This window comes from Ailuropoda melanoleuca, chromosome 3, assembly GCF_002007445.2.
Source record: "Ailuropoda melanoleuca isolate Jingjing chromosome 3, ASM200744v2, whole genome shotgun sequence".
NCBI lineage: Eukaryota > Metazoa > Chordata > Mammalia > Carnivora > Ursidae > Ailuropoda > Ailuropoda melanoleuca.
In genome coordinates, this window is record NC_048220.1 from 119,687,579 (window position 1) to 119,695,046 (window position 7,468).

Genomic DNA, 7,468 nt, shown 5'->3' on the forward strand with positions numbered 1-7,468 from the left:
TGTAGACCCGGCCTCCACAATGCCATATCTGCATAGTTTACCTCTGTAACTGAGTGTCATTTCATTTTAAGGAAGCCTCCATACATTATTATTGATCTATAAACTCTGAGATTTACCTAAATGGGGCAGCCTTTACTCTTTATAAGTCTGTTCAGAATGTTTATTTCTCCTTAAGTTAACTTCGGTAGTTTATGTCTTTCCAAGAATTTGTCTATATCATCTGTGTTCTAATTTATTGCATCTAAAGTTCTTAGAATTCTTTTATAGTCCTTTATATTTCTGCGTGGTCATTAGTGGCGCTCCTTCTTTCATTTTTGGTTCTTGTAATTTGCATCTTTCTGTCTTGTTTGTGAATTTCCTTGATCTTTTCAAAGTACTCGCTTTGGTTTCGTTGCTTTCATATTGTTTTTCTATTTCCAATTTTATTAATTTCCCCCTTTATTAATTCTAACATCTGTTCATTTTAGATTTAGTACACTTTCCCCAGTATCTTAAGGTGGCAGAATAGATTATTGATTTGAGAATTTTTTTTTGAGAGCTTTTTTTTTTTTTTTAACATAGGCATTTACAGCTTTAAATTTCCTTCTAAGTACTGCTTGGTGTATTCCTTAAGTTTTGTATGTTGTGTTTTCATTTTCATTTGTCTCAAGTATTTTTTTATTTCCCTTGTGATTTCTTTTTAATACATTGCTTATATAAAAGGTGTTGTTTAATTTCCATGATTTATGAATTTTCTGGTTTTCCTTCTGTTGATTTCTAGCTTCAAACTGTTGTGATCAGAAAAAATATGTTGCATGATATCTATCTTTTAAAATCTATTGAGACTTACTTGTGGCTCACCATATGATCTCTGCTGGAAAATGTCCCATGTACCCTTGAGAAGAATGTGTTTGCTGTTGTTATTGGGTAGAGTATTCTGTATGTCTGTTACATCTAGTGGATCAATGTGTTTAAGTGTTCTATTTCTTTGCTGATCTTCTTTCTGGTTAGTTTATCCATTATTTAGAGTGGAGTATGAAATTTCCAATGATTATTATAGAGCTATTTCTCCTTCAATTCTGTCAGTTTTTGTTTTAGACATTTTGATGGTATCTTATTAGGTGCATATATGTTTATAATTGTTATGTCTTCTTGCTATATTGAACCTTTTATTAATATATACTGTTTTTCTTTGTCTCTTGCAATATTTTTTAATTTCAAATCTGTTGTGTTTGATATTCGCTTATCTGCTTCTGATTATTTTGGTTATTACTTGCATGGAATATCTTTTTCCATCATTTCCCTTTCGGTCTATCTGTGTCATTGGATCTAAAGGGAGTTTCTTGTAGACAGAATATAGTTGGATTGTGCTTTTCTTTGTGTGTATGTCTGTGGCCTTTTTATTTTTTTAATACATTTGTTTTTGGAATAATTATAGGTTTACAGGAAAATAGTAAAGATATTACATTAAGTTCCACCACCCCACACCTTCTGCCCCCCATTGTTAACTCTATTTTTTTTAAATTTTTTAAATCATTATTCTTTATTGAAGTAGAGTGACACACAACATTACATTTGTTTCAGGTGTACAACATAGCGATTTGACAACTGTATATGTTATGCTATGCTTGCCACAAGTGTATACATGATCTGTCACCATATGAAGATATTACAATGGGATCATGTGTTTTTATTCATTCTGCCGTTCTCTGTCTTTTGATTGGAGAGTTTAATCCATTTACGTTTAATGTAATTACTAAGGAGAGACTTACTTCTGTCCTTTTAATATTTGTTTGCTCTATGCCTTATAGCTTCTTTGTCCCTCACTTTCTGTATCACCGTTTCTTTTGTGTTTAGTTGATTCCTTGCAAAACATTAAATTCTTTTCTCGTTGTCTTTTTTGTATATTCTACAGCTATTTCATGTGTGTGGTTACAATGGGGATTTCATTTAACCTTCTAACTCTGTGACATCCAGATTTTATTTATGCCAGCCATGATGCTCCTTTATGCCTTCAACCCCAACCTTTTTGGTTAGTTGATGTCACAAAATTACATTTTTATACATTGTGTGCCCCCAAACATAATCTGTCATTAATTTAAATGTACTAGTATCTTAAATTATGTAGAAAATTTGAATGAAGCTCCAAACAAAGTCCAAATAATGTGGTAGTAGTTTTTAAACTAATAATTTTTTTTAATGTACTAGTCTCTTAAATAATGTAGAAAACAAAAAAGTAGTTATAAGCCATTGTTACAATAACAGTAGCTTTTACAACTGCCCATTCATTTACCTTTTTAAAGTCTTTATTTCTTCATACACCTTTGAGTTACTCTCTGGTGTCCTTTCATTTTTCCCTGTAGAACCTCCTTGAGTATTCCTCCCAGGGCAGATCTAGTGGTAACAAAATCCCTTAGTTTTGTTTATCTTGGATTGTCTTAATTCTCCGTGACTTTTGATGGGCACTTTTGCTGGATATAAGATTTTTTTGTTGATTGTTCTTTTCTTTTAGGATTTTTTTAAAAAGGTGTTATTTACCTATTTATTTGAGAGAAAGAGAAGGAGAGTGTGAGTAGGGGGAGGGGCAAAGGGGGAGGAAGTGGTGGAGAATCTCAAACAGGCTCCCCACTGTGCACGGAGCCCAACACAGGTCTCAATCTCACAACCCTGAGATCATGACCTTAGCTGAAACCAAGAGTTGGATGATTAACTCACTAAGCCACCCAGGCATCCCTTCTTTTAGCATTTTGGGTATATTGGGCCACTGTCTTCTGGACTCCAATTTTTTTTTTTTGGCCTCCAAAATTTCTGATTAGAAATCTATTGATAATATCATTGACAAACACTTGTATGTGATGAGTCATTTTTCTCTTGCTGCTTTTAATATTCTCTTTCTAAATTTTGATTATGATGTGTCCTGATGTGAGTGTCTGAGTTCATTTTCCTTGGAGTTTGTTGAGTTTCCTGGATTCTTTTACTCATATCTTTCATTCATTTGGGAGATCTTCAGCCATTATTACTTAAAATGTTCTCTCTATCCCTTTCTTTCTCTCTTTTCCTTGTGAATCCACAATACTTATGTTGGTCCCTTAGGCTGTGTTCTTTTCTTCAATTTTTTCACTTTCTGTTCTTCACACTTGATCATTTCCAATGTCTTATCTTCAGGTTCACAGATTATTTCTTCCACTTGCTCAAATATGCCTTTGAATCCCTCTAGTGAAATTTTCATTTTATTTATTGCTTTTTTCAGTTCTAGATTTTGTTTCTGGTTTCTTTTTAGATTTTCTATGCCTTTATTGACATTTCTGTTTTGCATACACTTTTTCCTTGACCTTCTCCACATCTTTCTTTAGTTCTCTGAGGACTTTTAAGCAGTTATTTTTAAGTCATCATCTAGTATATCTGCCATCAGGTCTTTCTCAGGGACAGTTTTTTTCCTATGAGTTTTTTTTCCTCTGAATAAACCTTAGTTTCTGTTTCTCGGTGTGTGGTAATTTTTGTTGAAAACTGACCACTTGAATCTGATAATGTGCTATTTATGGAGGTGAGACTCTCCTCCTTTCTCTAGGGTTTGCAGATTTTTGTTATAAATTTTGTTCATTTTTTAAAATTGATCTAGGCTGCCCTTGTGGTAAGGATCAATGTGAAGTGCAAACTTCAGTATTCTTAGGTCTTTTCTGAGCCTTTTCCTGGGCATGAATGGACACTTTCTAATTTTTCTGATATATGTAGTTGTTTTACAATGTCCCAGTCTTTTTTTTTTTTTAAGATTTTATTTATTTATTTGACAGAGATAGAGACAGCCAGCAAGAGAGGGAACACAAGCAGGGGGAGTGGGAGAGGAAGAAGCAGGCTCATAGTGGAGGAGCCTGTTGTGGGGCTCGATCCCAGAATGCCGGGATCACGCCCTGAGCCGAAGGCAGATGCTTAACCGCTGTGCCACCCAGGTGCCCCAACAATGTCCCAGTCTTTAATGTTTCCCTCCCAAAAGTAGAAAATGAGAAAAATGAGGGGGAAAAGGGACATCAGTCTTTTAAGACCCCTTGAAGTTCATTCAGCTAGAGAGGGATGTGGTTGCAACAATAAAGTGGGATGCAAAAATGTTGCTGCTGACTTCTTTGTCTGTATGCCTGTGCTCAGAAGCAGCAGTCAGCAATCAGAGCTCAGACACTTGATATTTGAAGAAGGTCATTTTTGCCCACTCAGGCTCTTGAAACTTGTGTACAAGCTGCTCTATGAACACATTTATACAGCTTTCTTCTTAGAAACTGAGGGGTAGGGGATAGGTAGTTGCTACTGTGAAAAGAGCTGAGATTGACTGAAATTATTTGCGGTTTACAGTTAAAGACTTTCCCCTGGTAGTTGGAAACCATCAATTGACTGCAGAGTTCCAAAATAGTTATTTCAGACAAATTCTGCCAGTGGAATTGTTGTTTAGGTCAGGAGACAGATTCCTGGTGCTCCACCATCTTAGCAGAAACTTCCCCACTGCATTTTGACTTATTATTTCTTTTCAGAATTTTATGTATATTTATATAGTTGAATATATATGTGAAAATATACATACACATATATATGTGCATGTATAATACAATTTTCATATATTTCATTCATATAAAAAATTTTCACCAGTTCCTCTTTTGAAAGTAGGTCCAGGAAAGCTCCATATACTCTCATGCTGGAAATGGAACTGTAATAGGTGTTTGACAGCATCAGGGGTGGAAAGACCTTCCACTGACAAGCAATTGTTCTCAGGGATTCAGCTGAGGTGCCATGGCTTGTGCTTTGTGTGGGGCAGCAGCACATCCCTCCTGTGAGCTCCTGTGTGAATGTTTGTGTCCTGCATGCGTGAGCTGGATGAATCTCTGTGAAAGGAGGCTGTCCTCCATGCAGTGTCACACATGTGCTTCTAGAGAAAGTTGAAGGTGGTTAAGATCTTGCTGGCAAAGCTTGTGAGCAGGGCTGTTGAGGTAGTCCATGTGAAGCCAGTTACAAGTGATTTGTGTCTTGCCAAGATGAAGGTGAAGAGACACTGCAGCTGAGAGCTTGTGGAAATAGGAATTGAACAGAATAGGGAGAGGAGTCCAAGATGGCAGAGGAGCAAGAGGCTTAAACTTCGTCTGGTCCCAGGAATTCAGCTAGATAGCTATCAGACCATTTTGAACACCTACAAACTCAACTGGAGAATGAAGAAAAGAATAGCAGCAACTCTATGAACAGAAAAGCGACCACTTTCTGAAAGGAACCCAGTTTAAAACAGGAGTTGAGCTCCAGCTCAGCATTCCAAGTTGGCAGAGGAGCTCCAGCTCAGCGTTCCAAGATGACGGAGGAGCAGGAGACCTAAAGTTCATCTGGTCCCAGGTAATTCAGTGAGAGAACTACCAAACCATTCTGAATACCTATGAACACAACTGGAGAATGAAGAAAAGAGTAGCAGAAACTCTATGAACAGAAAAGCGACCACTTCCTGCAAGGAGGAGAAAAGATGGTGGAGCAGTAGGAGACCCTTTCTCAGCTGGTCCTGAGTCAAGCTGGATATCTACCAGACCATCCTGAAATCCCACAGAATCAACCTGAGATGCAGGAAGATACACCTGGATCTCGACAAATGAACATCTCCAGCGCTGAGTATTGAGGTACGAAATGGGTAGCTGTGAATCGCACACAGATATAGGAAGATAAATGGGAGGGGGAGGGAACCTCCGCACTCAGGCACCAGGAAGCAGTAGCGACTTGCACTGGGGAGCGGGCTGGACTCGCAGACCAGCATCTGTGAGAGAGCAGACTGAGACAGTGATCCCGGGAGCATGTGCATGTCCAAACTGAAAACCGGAGCTCCGGAGCATACACTCAAACGAGACTGAAACCAAGAGCTCGGGTGTGCATGCAACCAGACTGAAAACCGGTGCTCCAGAGCGCACACGAACCATACTGAAACAAGGAGCTCGGGAGCTTGGGAGCGGGCGTGGGAACCGGGGATGGCAGGCAGTTTTAGAAGCACAAAGGACAGAGATGTGCCGGCCCTGGAAGTGAGGGCTGGGGCACAGGCTGTGGGGCGCACATCCCGGGTCGCTGCAGGGTTTTTAGCAGCACCGATAGAAACAGAGTTAAAGTGGCCAAGAGAGCTCAGTGGAGAGTGAACTGCAATCTCTCTGTTCTGAGACAGAGGCTAGGCTATTATGGCCACTGCTGCTCTGACTCTCAGAAGAGGCACAGAAAACCACCAGGGAAAGCCACCAGAGAACAAAAGCCCAGAAATACCAGCTCACATTGTGCCCATCCCTATCCCCCCTCTCAGGGGACGGGGCAACTCTACCCAAACAGGGTTTCCTGAATATCAGCACGGCAGGCCCCTCGCCCAGAAGGCAGGCTGAAAAATCAGGAAGTCCCTATAAAACAAGTGCACACTGCCTGTGTCCTGGTGAATAACTTGTGCTCTGGGCATCCCCACAACTTCTCCTCATCAGAATGACGAGAAGGAGAAATCCCCCCCCCCAGCAAAGAAAAGATAAGCAAAGAAAAGATAATGAGTCTGTGGCCTCTGCCACAGAACTGATAGATATGGATATAACCAAATTGTCAGAAATGGACTTCAGAGTTACAATGGTCAAGATGATGTGTAGGCTTGAAAAAACTATTAATGAAAATATTAGTGAGAATATAGAATCTCTAAGGGCAGAAATGAGAGCGAGTCTGGCAGAAATTAAAATGCTATGAATCAAATGCAGTCTAAACTAGACGCTCTGACAGCCAGGGTAAGTGAGGCAGAATTGGAGGATGGGACAGTAGAAGAGAGGTTAAAAGAAAAACTTGGCTCAAAAAAATCCAATCTCAAGAATGTAGATTACGGGAGATTACTGACTCAAGAAACATTCCAACGTCAGAATCATTGGCATCCCCGAGGGGGTGGAGAAAGAGAGAGGTCTAGAAGAGATATTTGAAAAAATTGTAGCTGAGAACTTCCCTAATGGCAAAGGAAACAAGCTTTCGTGTCCAGGAAGCAGAGAGGACCCCTCCCAAGGTCAATGAGAACAGACCTACACCACGTCACATCATAGTGCAATTCACCAATATTAGATCCAAGGATACAGTATTGAAAGCAGCCAGGGGGAGGAAAATCCTTACGTACAGAGGGAAAAATATCAGAGTAATGTCAGACCTGTCTACAGAGACATGGCAGGCTAGGAAGGGTTGGCAGCATATTTTCAAAGCTCTATCTGAGAAGAACATGCAGCCAAGGATCCTTTATCCAGCAAGGCTGTCATTCAGAATCGTTGGAGAGATAAAGACCTTCCAGGATCAGCAGAAACTGAAGGAATTCATAACTACCAAACCAGCCCTACAAGAAATATTAAGGGGGGTTCTATAAAAGTAAAAAGGCCCCAAGAGTGATACAGAGCAGAAATTTACAATCTATAGAAACAAAGACTTCATAGGAAACATGACATCATTAAAATCATATTTCTCAATAAACACTGTCAATGTGAAT

The 7,468-nt window shown here is 39.3% G+C and overlaps 1 protein-coding gene across 1 annotated transcript in view; it reads left to right on the forward strand.

Moving 5' to 3' along the window:
• The window catches only part of LOC100477988 (UDP-glucuronosyltransferase 3A1), a 42,097-nt gene that overhangs the window by 2,764 nt on the left and 31,865 nt on the right, over positions 1–7,468 (forward strand).